This window comes from Symphalangus syndactylus, chromosome 15 (genome assembly GCF_028878055.3).
Source record: "Symphalangus syndactylus isolate Jambi chromosome 15, NHGRI_mSymSyn1-v2.1_pri, whole genome shotgun sequence".
NCBI lineage: Eukaryota > Metazoa > Chordata > Mammalia > Primates > Hylobatidae > Symphalangus > Symphalangus syndactylus.
Genome location: NC_072437.2, coordinates 73,321,988 through 73,342,546, shown reverse-complemented (window position 1 = coordinate 73,342,546; position 20,559 = coordinate 73,321,988). Strand labels below are relative to the sequence as shown.

Sequence of the window (20,559 nt, the reverse complement as noted above, 5' to 3'; positions counted from 1 at the left end):
GTCTTCTCCTGACCCAGGATAAATTAATTAAGAGTCTGGCACCTTTTTCGGTCTGATAGAGGCATTTAGCATCTATTCTCTCTGAAGCCTGCCGCCTGCAGGCTTCATCTACATAATAATAACCTTGGTCTCCAGAATCCCTTATCTTAATCCAGACACTCCTTTCCATTGATTCCAAAATAATAACTTAACTCTTTCAACCAACTGCCAATCAAAACAATTTTGGAATCTACCTATGACCAGGAAGCCCTCCACTTCCAGTTGTCCTGCCTTTCTGGACCAAACCAATATATACCTTACATGTACTGATTTATGTCTTATGTCTCCCTTAAACATATAAAGCCAATTTCTTCTGAATAGTTTTATTTATATACATACATCAAACAAATTATGGCATATAAATCATGTATCAGTATTTTGGCTAGCTTATATATCCTCAGTATGAAAAACAGATGGTCGACATAAGAGATCATACTGCCCAAAGCAATCTACAGATTCAATACAATTCCTAACAAATTACAAACATCATTTTCAAAGAATTAAAAAAAAATTCTAAAATTCATATGGAACCAAAAAAGAGAATGAATAGCCAAAGCAATCCTAAGCAAAAAGAACAAAGCTAGAAGCATCCCACTACCTGACTTCAAACTATACTACAAGGCTATAATAACCAAAACAGCATGGTACAGATAAAAAAACAGAGACATAATCAATGGAATACAATAGAGAACCCAGAAATAAAGCCACACATGTACAATCAACTGGTCTTCAACCAAGTCAACAAAAATAAACAATGGGGAAAGGATATTCTATTCGATAAATGGTGCTGGGAAAACTAGCTAGTCATTTGCAGAAGAGTAAAACTGGACGCCTGCCTCTCACCAGATAGAAAAATTAACTCAAGATGTATTAAAGACTGAAATGTCAGACCTGAAACTATAAAAACTCTAGGAGAAAACTTAAAAGACTCTTTTGGACATTGGCTTAGGCAAAGAATTTGACAGACCTCAAAAGTAATTGCAACAAAATCAAAAATTGACCAGTGGTAAAGCTCTGCACAGCAAAAGCAACAATCAACAAAGTAAATAGACAACCTACAGAATCAGAAAAAATATGTGCAAACTATGCATCCAACAAAGGACTAATATGCAGAATCTATAAGAAAATTAAATCGGCTGGGCGCAGTGGCTCACGCCTGTAATGGCAGCACTTTGGGAGACCAAGGCGGGTGGATCATGAGGTCAGGAGATCGAGACCATCCTGGCTAACACAGTGAAACCCCGTCTCTACTAAAAAATACAAAAAATTAGCCAGGCGTGGTGGCAGGCGTCTGTAGTCCCAGCTACCCAGGAGGCTGAGGCAGGAGAATGGTGTTAACCTGGGAGGTGGAGCTTGCAGTGAGCCGAGATGGCGCCACTGCACTCCAGCCTGGGTGACAGAGCGAGACTCAGTCTCAAAAAAAAAAAAAAAAAAAAAAAGAAAGAAAGAAAGAAAAACTGAATTAAATCAACAAGAAAAAAACAAGGAATTGCATTAAAAAGTGGGCAAAGTACATGATCAATAGATGGCATACAAGTGGCCAAGAAACATGAAAAAATGCTCAGCATCACTAATTATCAGAGAAGAGCAAATTAAAATCACAATGAGATGCCATCTCACACCAGTCGGAATAGCCATTATTAAAAAGTCAAAAAATAGGCCGGGCACGGTGGCTCATGCCTGTAATCCCAGCACTTTGAGAGGCCGAGGCTGGTGGATCACGAGGTCAGGAGATCGAAACCATCCTAGCTAACATGGTCAAACCCTGTCTCTACTAAATATACAAAAAAATTAGCTGGGCGTGGTGGTGGGCACCTGTAGTCCCAGCTACTTGGGAGGCTGAGGCAGGAGAATGGCATGAACCTGGGAGGTGGAGCTTGCAGTGAGCCGAGATTGTGCCACTGCACCCCAGCCTGGGTGACAGAGCAAGACTCTGTCTCAAAAAAAAAAAAAAAAAAAAAAAAGAAGTCAAAAAATAACAGATGTGGGCAAGGATATGAGAAAAGGGAATGCTTATACACTGCTGGTATGAATGTAAGTTAGCTAATCCTATGTAAAACAAAAAGACCCCTGTACTAGTCTGTTTATTGAAGGACTATTCACAAGAGTAAAGTCATGGAATCAACCTAAGTGTCCTATCAAAGATGGGCTGGATAAAGAAAATGTGCTACATATACACCATGGAATAGTACACAGCCATAAAAAAGAGTGAAATCATGTCCTTTGCAGCAACATGGATGCTGCTAGAGGCTATTATCCTACGTGAATTAAAAGAGAAACAGAAAACCAAATACCACATGCTCTCACTTATAGATGGGAGCTAAACAGTGGGTACAGGTGGACATAAAGACAGAAATAATAGATACTAGGGACTCCAAAAAAGGAGCCGAAAAGAGTGGGGGAAGGATTGAAAAAAACTACCCTATCAGATATTATGTTCAATATTGGGTGATGGGTTCACTAGAAACCCAAACTCCAGTATCACCCAATATACCCTGCACATGTATGCCCTGAATCTAAAATTAAAAATAAAATAAAACATGTTTTAAAATTTAAAAATATACATATTCTAAAAATTTAAAAAGAATACACAGACAAAACAAGTACATCAAAATAATGGACATACTTAATGCTAATGAGAATGTAGTGATATTGGTATACTCTCTAATTTAGGTAACAATTTAAATTGGCATAATCTTTTGGAAAGGAATCTGATAATTTGGACATAAATATTTCTATTTTTATACACCAATTCTCATTCCTGAGCTTTCTACTCTGAAATAATCACAGATTCACAGGAATTTGCAAAAATAATGTAGGTCCATCCCATGTATCCTTCTACCTATTTTTCCACAATGGTAGCAACTTATATAACTACAGTGCATTGTCAAACCAGGAAATGAACAGTACAATCCACAGAGCTCGTTCAGTTCACTGGTTTTACACACATTTATTTGCAGGCATATGCACATGTGTAGTTTTTTTTTTTTTTTTTTTTTTGAGACGGAGTCTCGCTCTGTCGCCCAGGGTGGAGTACAGTGGCGCAATCTCGGCTCACTGCAAGCTCCGCCTCCCGGGTTCACGCCATTCTCCTGCCTCAGCCTCTCCGAGTAGCTGGGACTACAGGCGCCCGCCACTACGCCCGGCTAATTTTTTTGTATTCTTAGTAGAGACGAGGTTTCACTGTAGTCTCGATCTCCTGACCTCGTGATCCACCCGCCTCGGCCTCCCAAAGTGCTGGGATTACAAGCGTGAGCCACCGCGCCCGGCCACATGTGTAGTTTTATATAATGCTATCACGTGTAGATTCATGAAAACACTTCCATGGATAAGAGACAGAATATTCCAGCACCACAGAGATGAGTTGTACTATCTTTTTAAAGTCATTCCCATCCTCTCCCACCTCAATCTCCATTCCTAACCCCTGGAAAGCATTAATTTGTTCTCCATTTCAATAATTTTGTCACTTCAAGAACTTTAGATAAATGGAATCATACATTATATAACTTGAGATTGTCATTTTTCACTCGGCATGGTTTAAAAATTTACCCAGGTTGTTCTGTGTATCAATAGTTCATTCCGTTTTATTACTGAGTAGTAATCCATAGTATGGCCACACTTAACCATTCAACCACTAAAACATTTGGGTTGTTTCCAATTTTAAGTTATTACAAATAGAGCTGTTGTGAACATTCCTGTAAAATGTATAGGAATTTTCATTTTTCTGGATAAATGCTCAAGAGTATGATGTTGGATTTTATGGTTAGAATGTGTTTATTTTGAGGACATCAAAAAATTTATTTCATGATGACACATTATAAGAGGGTTTCATCAAATGAAGAACTGAATCCCTGTACTATGAGGTTTACTGTGGCCAAAGAAGTCAGGATTCTCTTTGCAGTCATGTAGTTGTTTTTGAAATGCCTATTGAAGTGAAATGTGCAAATTTTAAAACGTCTTTATTGAGATCCAATTCATATACCATACAATTCATCTATTTAAAGTGTATAATTCAGGTGGAATGCGGGAGGCTGAGGGAGGAGGGTCACTTGAGCTTAGGAGCAGCCTGGGCAATACAGTGAGACCTTGTCTCTACAAAAATGTTTTTAAAAATTAGTTGAGTGTGATGGCATGTGCCTGTAGACCCAGCTACATGGGAGGCTGTGGCGGGAGGATTGCTTGAGTCTGGAGGCATAGGATGCAGTGAGCCAAGATCATCCCACTGTATTTCAGCCTGGGTAACAGAACGAGAACCTGTGTCAAAAAAAAGATAAAAAAAATAAAGTGTATAATTTAATGACTGTTAGTATATTCAGAGTTGTGCAATCATCACTATAATCAAATTTTAGAACATTTTCAAAACTCCCAAAAGAAATGCCATACCTATTAGCAGTGCATCCCTATCTCCCGATCCATACTTAGCCCTAGGCAACCACTAACCTACTTTGTCTCTATGTATTTGGTTACTCTGCACATAACAAAATCCCATCTACAAATGGAATCATACAATTTGTAGTCTTTTGTAAATGGTTCTGTTTAGTTTTGTAAGTAATTGCCAAACTTTTTCTTGAGTGTCTGTACCATTTTACATTTCCTCTAGCAGTATCTGAGAGATCCAGTTCCTCTGCAGCCTCACCAGGATTTGGTATTTATTTTAGCTCAACGTGTGTGTAGTGCTAGCTCATGGTAGTGTTAATTCGCATTTCCTGAATACTTAATGTTGAACATGTTTTCATATTCGTATTTGCCATCTCTTTTTATCTCTGGTGAAATTTCTGCTCATGTCTCTTACTATAGCTCAATATATCATTTTCTTTTATGGATCTTGTATTTGGTGCTCAGAAGGATGTGCCAACCACTGGGTCCCAAATAAGTTTTTTTTGTTGTTTGAGACAGGGACTCACTCTGTCTCACAGGCTGGAGTGCAGTGGCACAATCTTGGCTCACTGCAACCTCTGCCTCCCGGGTTCAAGTAAATCTCCTGCCTCAGCCTCCTGAGTAGCTAGGATTACAGGTGTGCGCCATGACGCCTGGCTAATTTTTGTATTTTTAGTAGAGATGGGGTTTCGCTATGTTGGCCAGGCTGGTCTCAAACTCCTGACCTCAGGTGAGCTGCCCGCCTTGGCCTCCCAAAGTGCTGGGATTACAGGTGTGAGCCACCGTGTTTGGCCCCAAAGAAGTTTTATATAAAACTTTTTCTATTATGTATAGAACTTCACATTTTAATCTATGATTCATTTTGAATTAATTAATGTTCACATAAGTTTTAGGTCAGGTTCTCTTTTGTTGTTATTGTGTGTGGATGTGCAATTGCTCCAACATTTGTTGAGAAGGCTATTTTTGAAATTGCATTTTCACCTTTGTCAAAAATCAGTTAGGCACATTTGAATAGGTCTGTTTCTGGGTTCTCTATTCTATCCCATTGATCTGTGTCTACTCTGAAAATACCATTCTTGATGATTGAAGTCGAATATTGAGTCTTAAAATCAGTTGGCATGATTCTTCATACTCTTCTTATTCAAGAAATGTTTTAATCTAGTTCCTTTGCCATTCTATACAAAGTTTAAAATAAGCTTATGTATGGCTACAAAAAAAAATCTTCCTGGGAATTTGATTAACATTGTATTAAAACTGTATATCAATTTAGAGAGGATTGATATCTTTATTTTTGGGGGTCTTCCAGCCATGAAACATGGCACATCTCTCCATTTATTTAGTTCATCTTTATTTCATCAGTCTTTTTTTTTAATTTGAGACAGAGTCTCACTCTGTTGCCCAGGCTGGAGTGCAGTGGTGCGTTCTCGGCTCACTGCAACCTCCACCTCCTGGGTTCAAGCGATTCTCCCTGCTACAGCAGCATCCCCAGTAGCTGGGATTACAGGCACCTGCCACCACGCCCAGCTAAATTTTTTTGCATTTTTAGTAGAGATGGGGTTTCACCATGTTGGCCAGGCTAGTCTCGAACTCCTAACCTCAAGTGATCCACCCAACTCGGCCTCCCAAAGTGCTGGGATTACAGGCGCGAACCATCGTGCTCGGCCAGGACTTCTAGTGAGTTGAATAGGAGTGATAAGAGCAGATATCCTACACTTGCCCCAGATTTTAAGTGGGAAAGCATTCAATCTTTCACCATTAAATACGATGCAGCCACAACCTTCTGGACTCAAGTGATCTTTCCACCTCAACCTCCCAAGCAGCTGGGACTACAGGCATGCGCCACCATGCCCAGCTAACATTTTTATTTTTTGTAGAGATGCGGTCCCACTCTGGTGCCCAGGCTGGTCTCAAACTCCTGAGCTCAAGGGTTCCTCCTGCCTCAGCCTCCAAAAGTGCTGGGATTACAGGTGTGAGTCACTACACCCAGGGTGTAGATGATCTATATTAAGATGAGGACGTTCCCTTTATTAGTAGTTTGCCAAGTTTCATCATGAATGGGTGCTGAATTTTCAAATAACTTTTTGATATCAATTTATACGATCATGTGATTTTTCTTTAACCTCATGATATAAATTAAACTGACTGATTTTCTGTTAAACCAGTCTCACATTCCTGGAATAGGTTCCACTTAACTGATTCTTCTTATGTATTGCTAGATCATATTTACTAATATTTTGCTGAGGATTTCGTCACCTATCTTCATGAGGTATATTGGTCTATAGTTTTCGGTCTTTGTATTGTCTTTGGTTTTGGTAACAGGGTAATATTAGTCTCATCAAATAAACTAGAAACGTCTCCTCTTCTATTTTCTGGAAAAGAATGTGTACAATCAGTGCTAATGCAATAAACATTTGGTAAATTTTTTCAGTGAAATTATGTGCTATGGATTCAATTGACACACCCCGCCCCCCACACCCCATTTATATGTTAAAGCCTTAACCCTCATTGTAATTATATCTGGAGATGCTAGGTTGGTGCAAAGGTAATTGCCGTTTCTGCCATTACTTTTAGCCACCCAGTCTATGATATTTTGTTATAGCATCCCTAGCATTTAAGGCCCAAAATTTTTCTTTGTTTTTTTTTTTTTTTTTTTTTTTGAAACAGTTTTGCTATTGTTGCCCAAGCTGGAGTGCAATGGCTCCACCTCAGCTCACGGCAACCTCCGCCTCCTGGGTTCAAGCGATTCTCCAGCCTCGGCCTCCCAAATAGCTGGGATTACAGGTGTCTACCACCCAACCTGGCTAATTTTTGCATTTTTAGTAGAGATGGAGTTTCACCATGTTGGCCAGGCCAGTCTCAAACTCCTGACCTCTGGTGATCTGCCCACCTCGGCCTCCCAAACTGCTGAGATTACAGGCATGAGCCACCATGCCTGGCCTGAAAATTTCTTGTATGAGAGGGCTTTAACTGCAAATTCAATTTAATACTTATAGGGCTATTCACATTATCAATTTCATATTGGGTGAGTTCTGGTAGTTTGTAGTTTCAACGAATTGGTCCACTTCATCTAAGTTGTTAAAATTTATCTGTATAGAGATGTTTATAGCAGTCCCCAATTGTTTCCAATGTCTTTAGGATCTGTACTGATATCCCCATTTCGTTCCTAATGTCAGTAATTTTTGTCTTCTCTTTTTTCTTACTAAAGGTTCATCAATTTTATTGATCTCTTTTAAAAAATAAGTTTTTGCATCATTGACTTTATTTTCAATTTCATTGATTTCTGCCTTTCATTTCCTTCCTTCTACTTTCTTTGCATTTATTTTGTTTTAAACTACCTTTTTGATCTGGGAGTTTAGAACACTGTTTTGAGACCTTTCTTCTAATTTAAGTGTTTAGTGCTTTAAATTCCCTTTTAGCAACATCCCAGCAAATTTTTATCCTTTTTCACCCATTTTCATTCAGTTCAGTGTACTTTTAAATTTCTCTCTGGCCCATATATTTAGAAGTACACTGTTTAATTTCCAAGTGTTTAGAGATTTTCCTGTTAGGTTTTCTACCATGTATAATTTCAACACTTTTTAAAAATGCTGAAGTTTGTGTAATGGCCATGGATATGGTCTATGTTGGTGAAATATTCCATGAATACTTGAAAATAATGTGTATTTTGATGTTGTTGGGTGAAGGGTTATATAAATGTGAATAGATCCTTTTGGTTAATGGTGTTATTAAGTCCCCTGTATCCTTGCTGGTTTCCCATCTAGCAGTTCTATCGATTGCTGAGAGGGAATTGAAGTACCCAGCTGTAATGGTGTATTTGTCCATTTCCTTTCAGTTCTATCAGTTTTTACTTCATGTTTCATGTAATTTAAATTGTTCTCATTTGGTGCATACATACTTAGAATTGTTGTTTGTTCTTGATGAATTCACTCTTTTTATCGTTATGTAATTCTGTTGTTGTTGTTGTTCCTGGTGACTTCTTTACTCTCATAAGTCTATTTTACCTGCTATCAATAAAAGCGCTCATGCTTTTAAAAAAAAGCTTCTATGGCATATATTTTCCCCTTCTTTTCACTTTCAACACACACACAGACACACACACACACACACCCTGCTAATTTTGAAGTGAGTTTCTTGTGGGCAGCATATAGTTTTCGTCTAAAAAAAAAAAATCCTGGCCAGGCACAGTGGCTCACGCCTGTTATCCCAGCACTTTGGGAGGCTGAGGCGGGTGGATCACAAGGTCAGGAGTTCGAGAACAGCCTGGTCAACATAATGAAACCCCGTCTCTACTAAAAATACAAAAAAACTAGCCGGGCATGGTGGAGGGCACCTGTAATCCCAGCTACTCGGGAGGCTGAGGCAGGAAAATCGCTTGAACCCGGGAGGCAGAGGTTGCAGTGAGCGAGATCGTGCCATTGCACTCCAGCCCAGGCAACAATGCGAGACTCCAACTCGAAAATAAAATAAAAATAAAAATAAAAACTAAATCCTTACTGATAAGCTCCTTTATTGGTGCATTTGGACCTTTTACACTTAATGTTATTATTGATATATTGTGCTTAAGCCTGCTATTTCATTATTTGCTTTCTATTTCTTCCCTTGGGTTTTTTTTTTTTTTTTTTTTTTTGAGATGGAGTTTCACTCTTTCACCCAGGCTGGAGTGCAGTGGTGCAATCTCAGCTCACTGCAACCTCCGCCTTCTAGTTTCGCATGATTCCCCTGCCTCAGCCTCCCCAGTAGCTGGGATTACAGGCGCCTGCCACCACACCTGGCTAATTCTTGTATCTTTTAGTAGAGACGGAGTTCACCATGTTGGCCAGGCTGGTCTCGAACTCCTGACCTCGTGATCCGCCCACCTTGGCCTCCCAAAGTGCTGGGATTACAGGCGTGAGCCACCGCGCCCGGCCTCTTCCGTTGGTTTTAATTCTTGTTTCATTTTCTAGCTTTCATATATGTTTCTTGAATTTTTTCTTTTTAGAATTCTTTTATACCAAAAGACAAATAGGCAAAACATTTCAACAGGCACTTTATAAAAGATGACATACAGATAATCAAAAATCATATGAAAAGGTGTTCAACCTTGTCATGAGGGAATGCAAATTATAATCATAATGAGATACCACACTATACACCTATCAGATTGACCGCAATTAAGAAGTCTAACATCAAGGAGGCATATAAATATATGAAAAGATGCTCAAAATAGAAATATGTAATAGAGGCTGGGCGTGGTGGCTCAAACCTGTAATCCCAGCACTTTGGGAGGCCAAGGTGGGCAGATCATGATGTTAGGAGTTCAAGACCAGCCTGGCCAACATGGTGAAACCCCATCTCTACTAAAAATACAAAAAAATTAGCTGGGCATGTTGGCACTGCCTGTAATCTCAGCTATTTAGGAGGCTGAGGCAGGAGAATCACTCGAACCCAGGAGGTGGAGGTTGCAGTGAGCAGAGATCACAACACTGCACTCCAGCCTGGGTGACACAGTGAGACTCCATCCCAAAAAAAAAAAAAAAAAAGAAAGAAAAGAAAAATAAAAAAATATGTAAGAGAAAAAATTAAACTACACTGAAATGTCCAACCATTAGACAGTATATGTTGTATATTCCTACAGTATATTCACTACATAGCAGTGAAAACATTTTATGAATCTATTTCTTTCTCCATTGCTAGCTTACTAGCTGTGACTCTGTTATTTAAGAGGTTGCTTAAGAATTATAGTATATGGCCAGGTGCAGTGGCTCACATTTGTAATCCCAGCACTTTGGGAGGCCAAGGCAGGTGGATCACCTGAGGTCAGGAGTTTGAGACTAGCCTGACCAATATGGTGAAATCCTGTCTCAACTAAAAATACAAAAATTAGCCGGATGTGATGGCAGGCGCCTGTAGTCCCAGCTACTCAGGAGGCTGAGACAAGAGAATTGCTTGAACCCAGGAGGCAGAGGTTGTAGCGAGCCAAGATTGCACCACTGCACTCCAGCCTGGGTGACAGAGCAAGACTCCATCTCAAAAAAAAAAAAGAAAAAAGAAAAAAAAAACTTAGAATAGTATACATAAATCCATTTCTCTTCTCCAAACCTTTGTGTTATTGTTGTCATACATTTTACTTTTACATTTGTTATAAATGCCACACTACATTGTTAAAATAAAAACTCATATATATATTTAACTCCTTATTCTGTTGTATAGATATTTCCAGATGGTGGGCCAGGCGCGGTGGCTCACACCTGTAATCCCAGCACTTTGGGAGGCCGAGGCGGACAGATCATGAGGTCAGGAGATCGAGACCATCCTGGCTGACACGGTGAAACCCTGTCTCCACTAAAAATACAAAAAATTAGCCAGGTGTTAGGCAGGCACCTGTAGTCCCAGCTACTTGGGAGGCTGAGGCAGGAGAATGGCATGAACCCAGGAGGCAGAGCTTGCAGTGAGCCTAGATCACGCCACTGCACTCCAGCCTGGGCGACAGAGCGAGATTCCGTCTCAAAAAAAAAAAAAAAAGATATTTCCAGCTGGTGTCATTTTCCTTCTACTTGAATGACTTCATTGAACATTCCTTGTAGTATAATTCTGCTGGTGATGCATTCTCTCAGCTTTTGTTTCTGATAAAGTCTGTTTAACTGTGGGTATAGAATTTGAGGTTGACAAGTTTTCTTTTGGTTCTTTAAAGATGGTCCTCCACTGTCTGTTCACTGTATTGTTTCCACACATAAAATCTGCTGTAATTCTTATTTTTCTTCATGTCTTTCTTTTCTAATGGTTTTTAAGGTTTTTCTCTTTATTACTGGTTTTGGGTACTTGATTATGATGTGCCTTGGTGTGGTTTTTTACACATTTCTTATACTTTGTGTTTACTGAGCTTCTTGGATCTGTGGGTTTATAGTTTTTCACCAAATTTGGAAAAACTCTGACCATTATTCCCAAGTAATCTTCTGCTGCCCTTCTCTTTCAGGGACTCCAATTATACATATATTTAGTAGCTTCATATTGTACCACAACTCTCTGATGCTTTCTTCATTTTAAACTTCTTTCTCTTTGTATTTCATTTGTGATAGCTATTTCTAGTGTTCAAGTTTACTAATCTTCTATTCTTCTATGTCTAATCTATTAATCCCATACAGTGTAATTTTCACCCCAGACATTTCATCTCAGACCTATCTCCAAAAGTTACATGAGTCTTTATTTGCATATTTCCAGTTCACATGTTCAATTTTCCTCTAGCTTTTTGAAAGTACAGGATATAAATTTATTTTAGCATCCTTTTCCACTACTTCTAACATATATCTATTCTGGGTCAGTTTCAGTGGACTGATTTTCCCATTACGGATTGTATTTTCTTGCTTTTTCACATGTCCGATAGTTTTTTTTTATTGAATGCCAGACATTGTAGATTTTAACTTGTATGCTGTATATTTCTGTATTCCTATATAAGTATTCCTGAAACACAGGTTACTTGGAAACAATTTGATCTTTTCAGGTCTCATTTTTAAGACTGTTAGATAAGAGCAGAGCAGCACTTAGTCTAGACTGATTACACCCCACTACAGAGGCAAAACCCTTTGAAGTACTCTATCCAATGCCCCATAAATTATGAGGTTTTCCAGTCCAGCTGGTAGAAAGACATTATTCTTGGTCTTGAATGAGTCAGGTATTGCTCCTTCAAATCTTTTCAGATGTTTATTTCCCTATCTTCCAGTAGTTTCTCAAGGAGGTCCCTCTGCAGATACCTGGAGTTCTTTCTCTATTCTCTCTGGTACTCAGCCTTCCACTCTGGCCATCTTGGCCTACCCAGATTCTCAGCTATTGTTAGTGTATTTTATGTGTGGCCCAAGACAATTCTTCTTCCAATGTGGCCCAGGGAAGCCAAAAGATTGGACACCTCAATCTTTTGAAGGGTCTACTGGAAGGCTTAGATGGTAAATAGTGGTTAATTTCAGCGAATTTCAGCTCTCTGATCAGCAGCAGCTACCCATTCTCACCCTCCAGCCCCTTGACAAGCAGCTATGCATGCATTCTTGTTTTGTGTTAAGTCTTAATTTGTAAAGGTGACAGAGAGGACATGGAGAGATCAATGCCACTGAAAAGAAAGTTTAATGTTACAATTCTCCCCAGAAATGAGGGTCATGGCATGCCACAGGGGGCCACATGAAACTCTGTCACAAGCAGAGACCACAAAGCAGAGAGAGGACCTGAGACTATGCCTTTATTAATAAGTCAGTGGGATGGATCTAGGTGGGGACGTCCCCTGTTAGGCATAAAGCAAAAATAGACCTTCTATGGTTGTCACTGGGAAGTCTGTGATAAGAGTTTTCTGCACCCACGAGAGAGGGCTTAAAAGGATGATGTAAACAACTTTAGCCTTTAGTTTGACCCTGTAATTAATATATGTCAAATAGGCAAACACAAAATCTAAGTAAACACAGAATAGTTCCAGGAGCAGCTTGGCTATGCACACATTCAGGAAACACCTTGCATAAAACTTACAGGAACCACCTGTCTTTCAAACATTGGAATATTCTGTTCTGACTCCCTTTGCTGCTTCTGATAAGAAAGCCAAAGACAGATGGCAGCCATTGTTGCAAGCCCCTCTCCCTCTGGCTAAAGTGACTTCCAGCAGATTTAAAGGGCCAGCACCTTTCCCCCATGCTTGTAGTTTTCTCTTTTAACCCTTCAGGAAGCCAGATATCTAAGGACTCAGACATTCAAACACAACTGCATATACAGGGGAATTTAGAAAGTCATTACACATGCCCAGCAAAAGGCATGGGCTCAAAAAATACCTGAGAAGATCTTAAGTTTACAACTCGTGCTGATCCCCAGCAAAAGATAGCCTAAAAAACCCAAAAAACATAACAAAAATCCAGCAAAATCTGGTGAAGGGAGACAATATGGCTTCCAGAGTTATCACATTATTATTCAAATGCCTTATTTTTCAACATAAAAATTACAAGGCACACAAAGAAACAGGAAAGTACAGCCCATCCAAAGGAAAAAAATAAATCAAGAGAAACCATCCCTGAGAAAGACTAGATGGTGGGCCTCATAGACAAAGACTTTAAAATAACTATCTTAAAGATTCTCAGAAAACTAAAGAAAGGTGTAGAGAAAGTGAGGAAAATGACATATGAACAAAATGGAAATATAAATAAAGAGACAGAAAACATAACAGGAGACTAAGTAGAAATTCTGGAGCTGAAAAGTACAATAATGAAATGAAAAACTCACTAGAGGAATTAAAAGCAGTTTTGAGCAGGCAGAAGAGAATCAGCAAGCCTGAATATAGGAAAATGAAATATATACATACAATGGAATATGATTCCCTTGGAAAAGAAGGAAATTCTGATATATGCTACAATGTGCATAAGCCTTCAGGACATTATGCTAAGTGAAATAAGCCAGCCATTTAAAAAAATACTGCATAACTCCATTTATGTGAAGTATCTAGAGTAGTCAAAATCGGAGAGGCAGAAAGTAGAATTGTGGTTGCTAGGGGCTGGGGAGAGGGGAGAATAGGGTTTAATGGGTGTACTGTTCAGTTTTGTAAGATGAAAAGTGATGGATTATCTACTTTTAAGGTTTTTATACTTAGAACTAAAAATAATTTCAGTCAACACGGGGTTGTCTGTAGAAGTCCCACCAAAGAATGGTACGAATGCTTGAAATGAATAGTTCTAGTTTACTGCAATAAGCACAAAAACACATTTTCAGGAAAGCATACCAGGACCCAACAGGCTGGAAAATTTCCAAGTAGAAATTCCAAAGATTAGCTTGTGTGCATGTTGAACTGAGAAAACATGGCAAAATGATCTGCAAACAACTAAAAGGTTTCAATTTGGTATTTCAGAATTGTGAGTTATTTTCATTCAGGAAAAAAATCACGGAACTAGTAAAAGCCAATATTGCCTGGCAAAATTGAAGAGTACAACCACAATACTGCCTAGAACTGAAAGAAAAATAAAAGTGTGTTTGTGTGTGTATATGAGTGTGTCCATATACATATGCAGACACATACATATACACATATGCATATATATTTATCCTTGACATAGAAATTTTTTTTTTTTTTTTTTTGAGACAGGGTTTCACTCTGTTGCCCAGGCAGTGGTGCAACTGTGGCTCCCTGCAGCCTCAAATTCCCCAGCTCAAGCAATTATCCCACCTCAGCCTCCTGAGTAGCTGGGACTACAGGTGCACACCACCATGCCCAGCTAATTTTTGTAGAGACGGGGGTCTCATCATGTTGCGCGGGCTGGTCCTGAACTCCTCGATTCAAGTGATCCACCCACCTTGTTGTCCCAAAGTGCTAAGATTACAAACATGGGCCATTATGCCCAGCCAATTCCATTTTTATTAGTATTTTCCACAGCTGCATCACTGAAGGAGGGCTTTTAAATAACAGCCTATAACTTGTTAATCACTTAGAAATAAAACATGAAAACCAAAAGGGAACCCGCTGACTTTAAGTGCAAAACAAGGAATTCCAAAGAGCAATTTAATTGTTGACTTTCATAGCTGTAAAAGGCAATTAAGTTCCAATCTATATAAGAATTTGATCCCAAAATAAAAGGATAAAGTGTACCAAATCCATTCCTTCGATAATCATTTTCTACCCTGTAGAATGCACTGTTCTTGGTGGTGAGTCTCAAAGTCCTTATTCTCTTGGAGCTTACATTCTAGAGAGGAAAAGACAGACTAAAACAATACATATGAAATAAATGTTAGATGACAATAAGATTAACGGAGGAACACATGGAGAGCATAGGGGGCTGCAATTTTAGGAATCGTAGAAGTTTCCTACATAGTTAAAGTGAGTTCAAAAGTGCATCACCTCTTCTAATGAGGAAAACTGAAATCTGTTAGCAAGATAAACATCAAAGATAAAATGAAATGGCAGGGAGCGGTGGCTCACGCCTGTAATCCAAGCACTTTGGGAGACCAAGGCGGGCAGGTCACCTGAAGCAAAGAATTCGGGATCAGCCTGGCCAACATGGTGAAACCCCGTCTCTACTAAAAATACAAAAATTAGCCAGGTGTGGTGGCAGGCGCCTATAGTGCCAGCTACTCAGGAGGCTGAGGCAGGAGAATCGCTTGAACCCAGGAGATGGAGGTTGCAGTCAGCAGAGATCTCGCCATTGCACTCCAGCCTGAATGACAAGAGTGAGACTACATTTCAAAAAAAAAAAAAAATTTAAATTAAATGAACCTATTTTTAACTATTTTTTAAATCACTATTTTATCATATCTTTATTATTTTTAAAATTTCTAAGGGGGTTTATGAGATTTTTCAAATCCAAAAGAGCTGGGAAGTACTGTGTTATATTATTATTATTTTTAAATTTTTTCTGGCTACTCTGGGCACACTATGGGTGGCCCTGCCCTACAGGTGGCAGTAAAAAAAAATTTTGTTTCTTTAGATTTTAAAATTTGTACCTATGGATTATATTGAAATTATATTATTATTAAACTGACCTTGGACCTTATGTGGCTCAGACTCTAAATCAGCAGTTCTCACAGAACGAGGAGCCCTTTTGTCGCTAAGGGGAACATCTGGCAATGCCTAGAGACATTTTTGGTTGCCATAAATGGGAAGGAGGGTGCTACTGGCATCAGGTGGGTAGAGGCTGCTGAACCTAAAATTCACAGGATAGCTCTCCACATTAAAGAAGTATCCCGCCCTACAGGCTGCAGTTGATAAATTCTAGGTTAGGCAGACACACGGTAAGGTGGAGTCCCTCTATAGAGAAGCACCATTCACGCCATGGGATCAGAGTGGAGGGCCTGAGTGAGGAGAGGAGTGAAAGAGCAGGTGGAGCTTCAACTCGGCCTGAGGAAAAGGTAAGGATGAAGAGTGAGGATTTCAGAAGGATGGAACAGCATGAGCAAAGGGGCAGACACGTCGGCTTGCAGCGTAAGCAGGGATTAGCTGGCTTCTCAGGGGCTGTGGTTAGTCTCTTTTTGTATAAAATTACTCAATTTCCATGTTATCAAATTTACTTAGGGCAAAACCACCATAGTGTAATTTCAACATTCATTCTTGTGTGAAATTAGGTTAAGACAGTGTGATCCAGAGGAAAGAGCATTAACCTAGGAGCCATCCCAGACTCCAGCAAACCCCAGGATAGCAAGCCTCCCTCTATGAATGGGTAAGGCCTAGATATTCTCCAAATACTTTTTATAAATTGCTGGATGATTCTACCCTTAATCCAATTTACATCCAGAAAAGGGCCAAAGGTTTTCATTCTCTTTTCATCTTTGAGTCCCCCTGCCTCAAACAGTTCCTTCCTTCTTGCTTTCCAGAATTCTATTTATCCTGTTTTTAAATTAACTTTAAAAAGGAGGTAAAGCTTACAGTGAAATGCAGGTCGTACGTGTGCAGTGCGACGTTGTGATGTACGCCCCATGTAACCACAACCCCTATCAGGAAGGCCTTCCTGTCTGACACGTGGCTCCCTCCCGGTAGGGACCCGCGATCGTCCCAGCACTTCTGCACCTCCGAAGCTACTGCCCGTTTCGCAGTAAAGCCGCCCGCGTCCTAGTCTATTCCACCTCGCAGCCCCCGCACCCTGCAGGGGACCTGCCTCAGAAGCCCCAGCGACAGGCGCCGCGGGTGCCCGCCCTCCAGGAGCGGACAGTCAGGCCTGACCGGGCATTTCGCAAACTCCATCAGCGAACTTCTGAGGGCAAAGATGAAAAGGACAGCAGGCCGAGTCCTATTTCTACTCGGAGGGAAGGGAGGCCTCCACGCGCTGCCGTAGCCTGGGGGTTAATTTCCCCGTCAGCACTAAGGCTGCCTAAGGCCCGGGAGCCAACGTGCGCGGCGCAGGACGCGGCCCCTTCCGGCGACCGGGACACGAGGCCCAACAGCGCCTAACCAGCAACCAGGATCCACTCTCAGGCCGGCGCCAGCTCCTTCCCTCAGGCATCCGCCAGCCACTGCTAATTAAACTCTTCCACCACTACCACCTTGGAAAAACGGTGAGAAACAAACACACAAAAGGCACCTAACCCAGTCCAAAACCCCTCGGCGGCGCGCAGCCAACCCTACCGCTGCGCCCGAACCCGCCACTCACCAGCCGCGCGTGCGCAGTCGCCCAGACTCGCAGTGAGCAGTGGGAGTGGCTGGCCAGAGTCTCGCTCGCGCAGGCGCAGGCCCTCCCGCCCAGGCCCTTGCGCACGGCAGGCCATCTCCCGGCAGCTTCTCAATCCCGCGTTTACAACCCCGAGGGCCGTCTCCAGCCTGGAGTCGTTCCTTCACCTGTCTCATCAGCTGCCCCCAAGAATGGTGGCCAAAAAAAAAAAAAAATTAAGGCCCTGGCAGGGCGCGGTGGCTCACGCCTGTAATCCCAACACTTTGGGAGGCCGAGGCGGGCGGATCACCTGAGGTCAGGAGTTCGAGACCAGCCTTACCAACATGGTGAAACCTCGTCTCTACTAAAAAATACAAAAATTAGCTGGGCGTGGTGGCATGCGCCTGTAACCCCAGCTACCCAGGAGGCTGAGGCAGGAGACTTGCTGGAACCCGGGAGGCAGAGGCTACAGTGAGCAGAGATCGCACCACAGCTACTCCAGCCTGGGCGACAGAGCAAGACAACATAAAAAAAAAAAAAAAGAAAAAGATCCTAATTAAAATTAAACCCACTATTTTGCACTGAGTCACGTAGATTTTCAAAGTCAAGGGTTCATTGGTCGATTGCCTGCTTAGTCTTTTTAAATCAAATTGTTGACTTTAAATGTTGACGTGAAATTGAGGCTTTGGCAAAATTGACAGCATTGGCGGTGGCGGGGGGGGGATCGTTTAACACTCGTTAGTCTTTCAGAGTCTTCAGTTTTGAATGCGTTGGTCAATATATGTATTTAGACATCTAGCGCTGTAAGTATGTATGATTTTTGTCAACACCTTAATTATCTGGCACATACACTGATTATTAAAAGGTTCCCTTACGTTTTAGCAGTTACCAAATTATAAGTGATACAAAGTATTTGTTTCCAATTCCCCAAGAAATCAATCTATATTATGCTCCTACCCTCCCTTTCCTCCATTTTCTTTACCAATTTCATGATCTTGCTAAATTTTATATATTCTGCTGAGCAATGTGAAAATCCTTTCTGGTATAAGGTAAGGATATGAACTGTTCAGCTGGAAAATGATACTATTCAGTAAGTAGTTAATGAAACAGTAGGTTTATAACATTGGGTGTACTATAATTTCTATTTTAAGAACTGTTTCCAGTTTATAATAACCCATGCTACATTTTGACTTTGTTTTGAACTCATGACAGGTCTATTAACCAAATATTTCAAGATCAGGTGTATTCTGGAAAAGGAACAAGAAGAAAATATATTTAAAAAACTAAAAGAAATTTAACACAAACTGAGAAACAATAACCAACTTTTATGAGTGCATTTTTTATGGAGGTGGTGTTCAATAAACAAGACTGCCCTAGCTTATAACTACTTTAACAGAAGTTTACATTCAGTCAAATTGAGTCTGAAATGGTAGATCATTTTCTTTCAAAGCTGACATTGCTTTAATAGCATGTAAGACATGTTATCTTCATGTATTTCACTATATACTATTTTTACTATTAAAGTGACCACAGATGTCAGAATTTTTTATACCTTCACTAGACCTGATTGCTCAGACAGCATGACAGTAATACAGTAAGATTAATATTTTCCTGGTGAAACCTAGGCACTGTAATTTAATGGTTTTTGCAGATCATAAACATGTAAAATATCAAAGGAGTACTCATTCTCATTAAAGGGGAAATTACTTGTCCAGTTAAATTGGACATGAAGGATGTCTTCAATTTCAATTCAGGAATTATTCCTTTTGTGTATTCACCAATGATTTCTGTTCGTCTTGCTTCTCTTCAGAAATGGTGTAAAAAAGAAAGTAAACCAGACTTGGGGCCAGGTGCAGGACTCACGCCAGTACTTTGGGAGGCCAAGGTGGGCAGATCACCTGAGGTCAGGAGTTTGAGACCAGCCTGGTCAACATGGCAAAACTTCATCTCTACTAAAAATACAAAAATTAGCCCGGTGTGGTGGCACACGCCTGTATTCCCAGCTACTTGGGAGGCTGAGGCAGGAGAATCGCTTACACCCAGGAGGGTGGAGGTTGCAGTGAGTCAAGATCACGCCATTGCACTCCAGCCTGGGTGACAGAGGGAGTCTCTGTCTCAAAAACAAACAAACAAAAAAAAACCACACTAGACTCAGTTTTTCTTAAAACAACAACAAACAAATTACCTGTAATTACAAAAACAGATCAAGGTGTTTGTTTTTCTTCCATTGAGTGCTTTATCACAGAGTTATTCGAATTATCTTAAGCATGTTGCAAAGGATATTCCTTAGATTTCTAGTCCTGTAAGGTACTTTGAGAAAAGACTATATAAAGTAAAATGAGGAAAATCTGATTAAACTCTTCTTCTGAGTTTCACCATAGGCATTAATGTATTAAAGCCTTCAACTTAATGCACTAAAGAAACCTGTTTTATTTATCAAAACGTATTTAACAACAATTATTTTAAAAAATTACTAATGGTAATCACCGTTAGGAATTTTTTTTTTTTTTTTTTTTTTTTTGTGATGGAGTCTTGCTCTGTCGCCCAGGCTGGAGTGCAGTGGCACGATCTCAGCTCACTGCAAGCTCCGCCTCCCGGGTTCACGCCATTTTCCTGCCTCAGCCTCCCCGAGTAGCTGGGACCACAGGCACCCGCCACCATGCCCAGCTAATTTTTTGTATTTTTAGTAGAGACGGGTTTTCACTGTGTTAGCTAGGATGGTCTCGATCTTCTGACCTCGTGATCCGCCCGCCTCGGCCTTAGCCACCGCGCCAGCCAGGATTTTTTCATTGTTGTAGAAATAATAGGTGCATATTCAGCAGAAAACAAAATCCTTGTTGCTATGGTAAATGAATAGCTCCCTTGCAAAATTCAATTGTTGCCAATGTGCCAGTATGAAGAGGTGGGACCTTTAAGAGGTGATTAAGCCAAGAGAGTTCCTCCCTAATGAATAAAATTAGGTCCCATTACAAAGGGGCTTGAAGGAGGGAGCTGATTCTCTCTTGCCAGCATCTGGTGATGGCTTTCTTGCCTCTTCCACATGATGGAAGTCAAAGGGCAGCCTCCACAAATGAAA

General features: G+C 40.5%; 1 protein-coding gene across 4 annotated transcripts in view; it reads right to left on the bottom strand.

Moving 5' to 3' along the window:
* The window catches only part of EEF1AKMT1 (EEF1A lysine methyltransferase 1), a 46,517-nt gene extending 28,990 nt beyond the window's left edge, over nt 1-17,527 (bottom strand). Inside the window, exon 1 of one of the 4 annotated variants that reach the window (XM_055244203.2) lies at nt 17,487-17,527. The gene's annotated coding sequence lies outside the window, so the exon portion shown is untranslated. The other 3 variants (XM_055244204.2, XM_063619032.1, XM_055244205.2) reach the window with 3 other exon arrangements.
* Between the last annotated feature and the right edge of the window lie 3,032 nt (nt 17,528-20,559).